This window comes from Sapajus apella, unplaced genomic scaffold, assembly GCF_009761245.1.
Source record: "Sapajus apella isolate SASKATOON/1434 unplaced genomic scaffold, GSC_monkey_1.0 scaffold6, whole genome shotgun sequence".
NCBI lineage: Eukaryota > Metazoa > Chordata > Mammalia > Primates > Cebidae > Sapajus > Sapajus apella.
In genome coordinates this window covers 536,538-548,250 of record NW_022436946.1, presented here as the reverse complement: position 1 = coordinate 548,250, position 11,713 = coordinate 536,538, and the positions used below count along the sequence as shown (strand labels likewise).

Here is an 11,713-nt window from a genome sequence, read left to right as displayed (position 1 = left end):
AATTTTTTTTTTTTTTTTTTGGAGACGGAGTTTCACTCTTGTTACCCAGGCTGGAGTGCAATGGCGCGGTCTCGGCTCACCGCAACCTCCGCCTCCTGAGTTCAGGCAATTCTCCTGCCTCAGCCTCCTGAGTAGCCGGGATTACAGGCATGCGCCACCATGCCCAGCTAATGTTTTTTGTATTTTTAGTAGAGACGGGGTTTCACCATGTTGACCAGGATGGTCTCCATCTCTTGACCTCGTGATCCACCCGCCTCGGCCTCCCAAAGTGCTGGGATTACAGGCTTGAGCCACCGCGCCCGGCCTCACTCTTAAGTAATTTAACAGTGACTAAAACTTGAGCATGGTTCAAAATCTCCTGGATCAACTGCAGAGCCTTTCAGAACACAGATTGCTGGAGCTTGAGAATTTGTATTTCTAACAGATTTGTAAGTGGTGCACTGCTGGTCTACGGACCACATTTTGAGAACCAGTGACATGTGGCATTTAACATTTGAAATGTGGACAACTGAAGAACTGAAATTCGGTTTTATTTTAATTAACTTAATGAAGTAACCACATGTATCTAGTAGTTACCATATTGGTCAGCATAGGTCTATAGAAATGAAAAATAAAATTTTTATGTTTATGGACTGGTGATATGCTCTTGAAACAAATTAGCCTAATTTAAAACAACTGTGAATCTGCTTAATCCAGGGAATGTGACATTTAAGTAATGCTTATATTAGAGTTTATTTTCTACTTGTATTAATATAATTTCAAGCCAAGGTAAAATTTAGGAAGGTAGCATGAGTAGGTGAGGTAATGTTCTGGAGCAGGGGTATTTAAACCAGAGGGTTTGTGGGAGGTTAAAGGATAGGCTTCAAATGCTAGGTAGTCATCCCTCCCTTATTACATGGTTTTGCTTTCTGAAATTTCAGTTACCTCAAGTCAACTGAGGTATGAAAATATTAAATGGAAAATTCCTGAAATAAGCAATTCATAAGTTTTAAATTGTGTCCCATGCTGAGTAGCATGAGGAACTCTCTAGATGTCCCACTTCATCCTACCCGTGACATGAATCATCCCTTTGTTCAGCATATCCATGCTGTCTGCACTACCTGTCTGTTAGTCACTTAGTAGCCTGTTTGGTTAGCAGTGATTGTCACAGTATGACAGGGCTTATGTGTAAATTATTCTTATTTTACTTAATAATGGACCCAAAGTACAAGAATAACGGTGCTGGCATGTTATTATACTTGTTATATTTTATTATTCATTATTTTTGTTAATCTCTTAATTGTGCCTAATTTATAAATTAAACTTTGTTATAGGTATGTTATGTATTGGAAGAAAATATACAAATGGTCCCTGACTTAGCAGTGGTTTGACTGACAAGTTTTTTACTTTACTGGATATTAACCTGGCATAAAGGGACATAAACCTGCTATAAGTCAAGGAGGGCCGAGTACGGTGGCTCACACATGTCATCTCAGCACTTTGGGAGACTGAGGCAGGAGGATTGCTTCAGTCCAAGAGTTCGAGACCAGCCTGGCAACATAGTGAGAATAACATTTGTTATTTTCTCTACAAAACATAAACAAAATTAGCTGGATATGGTAGTACATGTCTATAGTCTCAGCTACACGGGAGGCTGAGACGGGAGGATCATTTGAGCCCAGGAGGTTGACGGTGCAATGAGCCAAGATCATGCCACTACACTTAGCGTGAGTGATGGAGCAATACCTTGTCTTTAAAAAAAAACCAACATGTTGAGCCACTGTATGGGCTGTATGGACTTTGGTACTGTGTGCAGTTTTGGGCATCTATTAAGGGTCTTGGACCGTATTCCCTGTGGATAAGGGGGAACTACTATACTGGACACTGAAAACAATTGTTCTTTTATCTGTTTTTACTTGTAAAAATAATTTAGTCCATTCCCCTAATGCATCAATTATTTCTACTTATGTTTCTTTTGCATTCTTGATTTTGTCATTTTACATATATAATGTTTATAGAATTTGTCATTCAGTCAGCTGATATTTGAGTGGCTTCTATATGACAGGCACTGGGGATATAGCAGTGAACAAAACAAACATCCACTCCCTCTTGTAGCTTCTAATGGGAGCAGCCAAGTATAGTATGTCACATGATAAGTGACAAAGTAGGAAGGGAGGACAGAGTGTGTGGGGCAGTAGGTTTGTAGTTGTAGAGAAGGCCTCAGTAAGGTATCGTTAGACCAAAGATTTGCTGGAGGAATTGATACAGATCAGGCAGGTAGACTTGGGATAAGCATTCCAGGCAGAAGAAGTAGCAAATTCTAGATTTGGATTTAGGGTTTGGGAGAAAGATTAGAGGATCCAACACCAAGGTTTTAGCCCTTGGCAACTGGAATGATTTGCCATTTTCTGAATTGGAAGTGGTGAGTGAGTGAGCAGCCAGGGTTATTCTGTGAGGAGGGGGAATGTGGGAAATCAGGAGTTTCTTTTGAGGAATGTCAGGTTCTTATAAGACATGTAAGTGGAGATCTTTAGTAGCCATTTGAATATGCAAGAATTATGATTATTTGGGTTTTTGTATACTAAAAGCATTTACTTTTTTAAATAATGAAATCGTTTTCTAATTCTATTTATAGAACCAGTTCTTAGGCACTAGTAGGTGTGTAGGTGTTGTTAATAGCAAAGAGCATTTATTCTTTCCTTTCTTTCTTTTTTTTTTTTTTGAGACAGTGTCTCTGTTGCCCAAGTTGGAGTGCAGTGGCGTAATGTTGGCTCACCTCAACCTCCTTTTTCTGGGTTCAAGAGATCCCCCAACCTCACCCTCCCAAGTAACTGGGACTACAGTTGCACACCACCATGCCTGGCTAATTTTTGTCTGTGTAGAGATGGGGTTTCCCAATGTTACCCAGGCTCATCTCAAACCCCTGGGCTCAAATGATCTACCCACCTTAGTCTCCCAAATTGCTGGGAATACAGGCATGAGCCACTGCACCTAGCCAGCATTTAGTCTTAATATTCCATTACTTTTCTGTGTACATGGGAAAAATGTAACTAGCTAGTAAAATCCTAAGAAATTGGGGCCTCAGAGTCCAGAATATACTTCCTCATTTTGGCTTATTTCAAGCCAGTTTTTTTTTTTTTTTTTTTGAGATGGAGTTTTTGCTCTTGTTACCCAGGCTGGAGTGCAATGGCGTGATCGCGGCTCACCGCAGCCTCCACCTCCTGGGTTCAGATAATTCTCCTGCCTCAGCCTCCTGAGTAGCTGGGATCACAGGCATGCGCTACCATGCCCAGCTAATTTTTTTGTATTTTTAGTAGAGACGGGGTTTCACCATGTTGACCAGGATGGTCTCGATCTCTTGACCTCGTGATCCACCCGCCTCGGCCTCCCAAAGTGCTGGGATTACAGGCTTGAGCCACCGCGCCCGGCCCTCAAGCCAGTTTTATGGGTAGGTACTAGTAAGTAAACTTAAAATCCTGTGTGTATGTTTAAATTTAAATTATTTATAAATAAATAAAATTGGTGGGGCGTGGTGGCTCATGCCTGTATGTAATCCCTGTTTTGGGAGGCTAAGGTGGGTAGATCACCTGAGGTCAGGAGTTCGAGACCAGCCTGGCCAACATGGCAAAACCCCATCTCTACTAAAAATGCAGAAATTAGGGCTAGGTGTGGTAGCTTACACCTGTAATCCCAACACTTTGGAAGCCAAGGTGGGCAGATCACCTGAGGTCAGTAGTTCAAGACCAGCCTGACCAACATGGTGAAACCCCGTTTTTTTTTTTTTAGATGGAAAAATTAGCTGGTATGGTGGCAGGTGCCTATAATCCCAGCTACTTGGGAGGCTGAGACAGGAGAATCACTTGAAACTGGGGGTTGAAGGTTGCAGTGAGCCAAGATTGCACTATTTCACTCTAGCCTGGGTGAAAGAGCAACACTGTCTCAAAAAAATAAAAAATAAAAATAAATACAAATAAAAATTTATATATTGAGTTATACTAGCCACATTTCAAGAGCTCAGTAGCCACGTGGAGCTAGTGACCACCTGTTGGACAGTATAGATAGAGAATGTGTCTGCCATTACTCAAGGTTCTTTTGGATTGTAGTAGATCTTGATGGTTGGTTGTATTGCATTCTTGTTAATGAGATCTTAGGCTGTAGGAGGGGAAAGCTTCAATTGTGCTGTTACAAAAATATTTTTATTAATATATTTAGCTTTGGTTAAATGCTTTCAGGGTGGCAGCATAAAACTAAAGATGATCAGACAAGGGTGATGAAGATAACAGGGGGGTTAGCATCTTATATGGTGCTTTGACACGATTGAAGTGGTTTGGTTTAGCAGAGAAAAGGCTTTAGGGACAGGGGTGTTTAAATATTTGAAGCAATGTCATGTACTAGAGGGTCAAACCAGGACAAATGGGAGGCAGATTTTGGCTCATTATAAGGAAGTATTCACAAAGCTATCCTAACAATCAAAGAGTTGGCTTCGAAAAAGTGTTTTCTGTCACTGAATATGTTGAAGCAAAGAATAGTTGACCATTTCACTGTAAGGGATATTGTAGAAGGGATTTTGTCATCAGATTAGAATGTACACTAGATCTCTAAGGACCCTTAAAAATCCAAGATTCTGTGATTTTTTTTTTTCCCCAGGGTACCTAGATTCTGTGGTTTAAAAAAATATTTTTTGAGACAGAGTCTCACTGTATTGCCCAGGCTGCAGTGCAGTGGCATGATCTCCGCTCACTGCAACCTCCGCATCTCCGGTTCAAGCGATTCTCGTGCCTCAGCTGCCCGAGTAGCTGGGACTACAGGCATGTGCCACCATACCCTGCTAATTTTTATGTTTTTAGTAGACATGGGGTTTCGCCATGTTGGCCAGGCTGGTGGACAAGTGATTCCTGACCTCAAGTGATCTGCCCAACCAGTCTCCCAAAGTGCTAGGATTATAGGAGTGAGCCGCTGCGCCTGGCCAATTTTTTTTTTTTTTCCCCGAGACAGAGTCTTGCTCTGTTGCCCAGGCTGGAGGGCAGTAGTGCCATCTCAGTTCACTGTAACCCCTGCCTCCCAGGTTCAAGCAATTCTCCTACCTCAGCTTCCTGAGTAGCTAGGACTACAGGCATGCACCACCATCCCCAGCTAATTTTTGTATTTTTAATAGAGACGGGGTTTCACCATGTGGCCAGGCTGGTCTCACACTCTTGACCTCGTGAGCCACCCACCTCAGCCTCCCAAAGTGCTGGGATTACAGGCATGAGCCACCGTGCCTGACCCAATTTTTTTAAATAGTGTTATTGATTGCATGAAATTACTTGTGGAGTGTATGAGTTTTAGATGCCAACCACAGAAGTTAATAGTTTAACATTAACGTATAATGTTACCTGCATTTTAAGTTTTTCATAACACTGTAGTTTGTCAGAGATTTAAAGGAATCCAAGAAACATATCCTCCTTTGAGAAATAACACTTAAACACTACAGCCAGTGCTCGACTTACGACCACAATTGGTTCCGACAGACCAGTCATAACACAATTTGGTCGTAAGTTGAGTAGGCTATATGTACAGTACTGTACTGTGAAATGATGTTATAAAAATCTTTAAGTCATATTTTATCATAATTTTCTTTCATTATTATATATCATAATTTTCTTTGTTCATTTTATGCCATTTGTATCATCTCTACACCATTTTGTTTTTTTCTTTTTACATTCGTCAGGTTTAAGTAAAACACTGCATTACCAGTGCAACTGGTTTAATATTTGCAAAACATACAAAATTACAAAATACAGGTGCATATAAAAATACAAAATATAGGTGTAAAAAATACCATAGGAAACATTTTCCCAATTGCAAAACATATCAAAATATATAAACATGTAAGAAACATTTTATTGGCCGCTGGTGCTTGGCTGCGGATTGTTGATGTCGTCATCTGAGGCAGCAGTTGGAGTTACCGGAGTTGGTTTTTTCATAAACATGGTGAGCTTTGTCTGAATTGTATGTTTCTTTTTTTCTTCATAAATTTCACGATACGAACGAAACACATCGTGCGCCATTCGTTCAATGCCTGCAGATTGTTCCATGTTTGGGTCCATTGCTTCGAAATGTATAAGAAGTTTATTGGGAGGGGTTTGATGAAAAATATCCAAGACACAAAACACAAATTGCTGTACCGAGTCTGGGATAACAGTTGAAATGGTGCACGTGGAGATAGTAGTGCTGCCGGAAGCTGGTCGGCACTGTCATACACCCAGTTGGGCAACGTTTGCGCTGCCAGACGCAGAACAGTTGTGGCTAGCGATTGTGGTCGTAAAGTTGAATGGTCGTCAGTTGCATAGGTCACAAGTTGATCAATACCTGTATGTATCAAGCTATTAAGGTAAGCTTTGCACAGTGGCAGTATCGTAGCCAAGGAGGTTTATCTGAAGCACGATTATTGCTAATTGAAAACTTTTCCCAATACCGCGTCATGACGACTTGAAATATAATTGGCATTGGCAACTTTTGACAGTCTACGGGGACTGAATTTAAAAAAAAAAGGTTATTAAAGTATAGAGAAAGATACATTTTATTTTGCTTTTTCCCCCATTGGTTGGCAAAGATACATATTTTAAAATAATCTCTGGTATTCAGAGAATATGCTTCACCATAACTTGCCATCCCGTAAAATTCTTTCTTGATTATATTATGAATTTAAAACTAATTCCTTTCAGACTTTTTTCAGTACAGAAAAAATACACTGGGAGTGCCTCAACCTCTACTTAGCATCTGTAATACCAGTCATTCTGAATGGGAAGAAAAAGGTGAAAGTTTTGTTAATTTTTTTTTTGAGACGGAGTTTCACTTTTGTCTTGAGGCTGGAGTGCAGTGGGGCGATCTTGGCTCACTGCAACCTCCACCTCCCAGGTTCAAGCAGTTCTCCTGCCTCAGCCTCCCAAGTAGCTGGGATTACAGGGACCTGCCACCTTGTGCTCAGCTAATTTTTGTATTTTGTTAGAGACGGGATTTCGCCATGTTGGCCAGGCTGGTCTCAAACCCCTAACCTTAGGTGATCCACCTGCCTTGGCCTTCCCAAGTGCTGGGATTACAGGTGTGAGCCGCTGTGCCCGGCCCAGCTTTGTTAATTTCTTACTGTTTTCCCATACATGTTGATAGCAGAGAAGAAATATAGGGTAGATGATTAATAGCTATCTAAGTCTTATAAACTAATATAATAAGGTCATGTTTCTTTTATTGAGATGTAACCTTGTAACAAGCTTAGAAAAAGTTTTTTTTTTTTTTTTTTTTTTCTGAGACGGAGTTTCGCTCTTGTTACCCAGGCTGGAGTGCAATGGCGCGATCTAGGCTTACTGCAACCTCCGCCTCCTGGGTTCAGGCAATTCTCCTGCCTCAGCCTCCTGAGTAGCTGGGATTACAGGCACGCACCACCATGCCCAGCTAATTTTTTTGTATTTTTAGTAGAGACGGGGTTTCACCATGTTGACCAGGATGGCCTCGATCTCTTGACCTTGTGATCCACCCGCCTCGGCCTCCCAAAGTGCTGGGATTACAGGCTTGAGCCACCGCGCCCGGCTAGAAAAAGTTTCTATATGACTTGAAATCCATCTGTAGCTTATTTTCTTTCTCTCTTTCTCTCTATCTCTCTCTCTCCTCTCCCCCCGATCCCATCATTGTAACCTTTGCTGCCTGGGTTCAAGTGATTTCCCTGCCTCGGCCTCCCTAGTAGCTGGGACTACAGGCGTGCACCATCATGCCTGGGTAAATTTTTGTATTTTAGTAGAGATGGAGTTTCACCATGTTGGTCTTAATCTGACCTGGTGATCCAGCTGCCTGGACCTCCAAAGTGCTGGGATTACAGGCATGAGCTACCACCCCTGGCCTTTTTTTTTTTTTTTTTTTTTGGTAGACGGAGTTTCATTTGCTCTTGTTCCCCAGGCTGGAGTGCAATAGCGCAATCTCAGCTCACTGCAACCTCTGCCTCCCAGCTTCAAGCAATTCTCTTTTCTCAGCCTCCTGAGTGGCTGGGATTACAGGCATGCTCCACCATGCCTGGCTAATTTTGTAGAGACTGGGGTTTCTTCATGTTGGTGAGGCTGGTCTTGAACTCTTGGTCTCAGGTGATCTGCCCGCCTTGGTCTCCCAAAGTCCTGGGATTACAGGTGTGAGCCACTGCACTCAGCCACTCAGGCTGGTCTTATTTGCCTCTTCATATGCCTTGTGCATGAAGGTACATTGTTCAGTTGCTATAACGAAAACCAAAACAATACCTTAAACAAAATAAAAGTTTCTCTCTCTCATAGCAATCCAAACAGTTCAAGGCTGGTATGGTAGTTCCATGGTGCTGAAAACCTAGACTCCTCTCTTGTGGCTCTGTTCTTTTCCTCATCCGCAAGGTTAAAGACAGTGTACCTTCACCATTTCCCTCTTCCAGCCAATGGGGAGATAAGCAAGAGAAAAAGGAAAACACCCATGCCTTTTAAGAGCATGATCTGGAAGTTGTATACATAAATTTTACATATGTTCCATTGACAAGAACTTAATTGTAGGGTTACACATAATCACAGGGAGACTAATTGGAAATGCACCCAAATAAAATTCTATCACTATATACTGGATTATAGAGGATGCAGGTAAAAAGAAAAAAAAAAAAATGTATATATATATATATACATATACACGCACACACACACACAAAATAAAATTTAATCACTATAAAAGTAAAGGAGTCCTTGCTGTGTCTTGCTAATTGTAAGGGTGGTCTGTGTGTGTATGTGTGCGTGTGTGTATATATATACATAAATATATATATATACACATACATACTATCTATGATAGGCTAGGAGGATTGAGATTAATTTTTAATCAAGTAATATATGTATTCAAGTAATATATGTACATATTTAAAAGATACAGTATAAGCTGGGCGCAGTGGCTCATGCCTGTATTCCCAGCACTTTGGGAGGCTGAGGCGGGCGGATCACATGGTCAGGGTTTTGAGACCAGCCTTACCAACATAGTGAAACCCAGTCTCTACTTCCCGATCTCTACTTAAAAATGCAAAAATTAGCGGGCATGGTGGTGTATGCCTATAATCCCAACTAGTTGGGAGGCTGAGGCAGGAGAATTGCTTGAACCCAGGAGGCGGAGGTTGCCTGAGCCGGGAGCTCGCCATTGTACTCCAGCCTGGGCGACAGAGTGAGACTCCATCTCAGAAAAAAAAAAAAAAGAAAGAAAAAGATACAGTACCAGGCTCATTGCTTAGAATAAACCACTTTAGCTATGTTTTTGGTTTTTTTGGTTCTTGTGATTACCTTCATATCTCTAAATCATATGCTTAAACTGCTGTTTCATGTTTTATCTACTTTAGACATCATATGTTGACCTCCTGCCAAGATGGATGAGGACTTACACAATACAAACCTATACCCTTCCTTCATATAGTTATTATCATAGTTTTTGGTTCCTCTTTGGTGGTTACCTTTGTAACCTTTTTTTTTTTTTTGAAACCTAGTTTCATTCCTGTTGCCCAGGCTGGAGTGCAGTGGCGCGATCTCGGCTCACTGCAACCTCTACCTCCCGGGTTCAAGCAATTCTCCTGCCTCAGCCTCCCGAGTAGCTGGTACTACAGGCACTTGCCACCACACCTGGCTAATTTTTTGTATTTTCAGTAGAAACAGGGTTTCGCTGTGTTAGCCAGGGTGGTCTTGATCTCCTGACCTTGTGATCCACCTCGACTTGGCCTCCCAAAGTGCTGGGATTACAGGCAAGAGGCACTGTGCCCAGGCACCTTTGTAACTTTGAATAATAGACTTTAACCTCTATTTCTTGTTCCACAATTTATAAACTGACACTACCTCTTAACCTGTCTACTTCGAAAGAAAGGGTATTAGGGAGTTCCCGCTCTCGTTTCCTAATTGATTGACAGTTCTTTTACATTGTCAAAGTTGATAACATTTACACTTCATTCTGAGCAGTAAATAAATCTTCTGCACCTTATTGTTGATTTCAAAAGTTGAAATCAGTAGCCATCATTAATATTTTTGACTATATCCATACTTTGCTGAACTGTGTAGTGTGTTGGGTTTATTCCCTGCTGTTTGCTTCCTGTATTACAGACCTTTCTGCTGTTGAAGACTGTCAAATATTATGCCTTTTTTTAAAAACATCAGTTGCTCAAAATCTTGCCACATTTTAGTTTTCTTCATATGTAAATCATATCTCTCGTATAGTGTGTTTTTTTCCTGGAATTTGATTTATCCTCTGTGCCCGTTTTCATCCACCCTTCAAGTTAGGAAAAGAAACATATTTTTCTTACGACCCTAATTTTTTCAAGCTTTTTATTATTTGGGTGATAGCTTGGATTCTATTGCATTCTCCTTTTTGAATACTGTTCTCATTTGGATCAGTTACATATTTGGACCAACATTAGCCATTATTATAATCATTTAATTAGGGTCTTTATACCCTAGGGCTGCAAGCAGATTGGGTATGGGTGGTTCTCAAGCTGTTCTCTATTTCAGAAAAGCCTAATGGTAATTGCACGTTTACCCCTAATTAGTCTCTACATGCAAAGTACAACATCAAATTACTTTGCTGTTTGCTAGAAATATTTTAGGGCACTGGCATAGGGCACTATGATATTTTATATATATCATAGATTACCAAAAATAGAAAATGATTTAAAAACTTAGTAAATATATAGTAGTTTGGTTTAAGCATTTAAAAAATTTTTATTATTATTTTTTACCCTATGGACATGCCCAAGTTTAAGCATTCTTTAAAACATGGGATCCTGGGGCAAAAATAACTAATAAGAAACTTGTGAACATTTTGGAAACCACCCGGTAATGCCTAAGAAAAGTTTTATTCTGAGCCTTGATGGGTTCTGCTTTTCTTTTTTTAATTTTTTTTTTCTTTAAAGAGGTTTCACCATGATGGCCAGGCTGGTCTTGAACTCCTGACCTCAGGTGATCCACCCACCTCCGCCTCCCAAAGTGGTAGGATTATAGGCATGAGCCACCGCACCCGGCCGGGTTCCGCTTTTTAATAAATGACTGATGGCGTGCTGTTAATAACAATTTAGAAGCAATTCCATATGCCTCCATATCCATAGAGCCAAAGAAGCTCACATAAATTTGATAGAAGTATATTATCAAGCTTGAAGCAAGTGATTTTTTTTTTTTTTTGAGACAAAGTCTCGCTCTGTCACCCATACTGGAGTACAGTGGCACGATCTCAGCTTACTGCAACTTCCACCTCCTAGGTTCAAGCAATTCTCCTGCCTCAGCCTCCTGAGTAGCTGGAATTCCAGGTGTGCACCACCATGCCCAGCTAATTTTTTTTTTTCTTTTTTTTTGTATTTTTTAGTAGAGATGGTATTTCACCATGTTGTCTAGGAGACAACATGGTGAAATGCCTGACCTCATGATTCGTCCACCTCTGCTCCCAAAGTGCTGGGATTACAGGCATGAGCCACTGTGCCTGGCCAATTTCTTTAACTTGCTTTGATTTTTAGAATGTGCCTCAAGTAAAATCTTTAAGATGTCACACTTTAAGTATCCATCTAGAGAAGGATGAATCCACTACCGGAAGAAGAAACAGCTCATGAGGCTACGGAAACAAGCCGAGAAGAACGTGGAGAAGAAAATTGACAAATACACAGAGGTCCTCAAGATGCATGGACTCCTGGTCTGAGCCCAATAAAGACTGTTAATTCCAAAAAAAAAAAAAAAAAAAAAGG

The 11,713-nt window shown here is 40.8% G+C and overlaps 1 protein-coding gene and 1 non-coding gene across 3 annotated transcripts in view; both read left to right on the top strand.

Annotated features, from left to right (window-relative positions):
* PCMT1 (protein-L-isoaspartate (D-aspartate) O-methyltransferase) overlaps positions 1 to 11,713 on the top strand; it is a 54,281-nt gene that overhangs the window by 4,502 nt on the left and 38,066 nt on the right. The gene's annotated exons all lie outside the window — the stretch shown is intronic.
* Positions 6,356 to 6,495, top strand: LOC116549875. Its single transcript, XR_004268137.1, has one exon. It is a non-coding gene; the product is annotated as a U4 spliceosomal RNA (small nuclear RNA).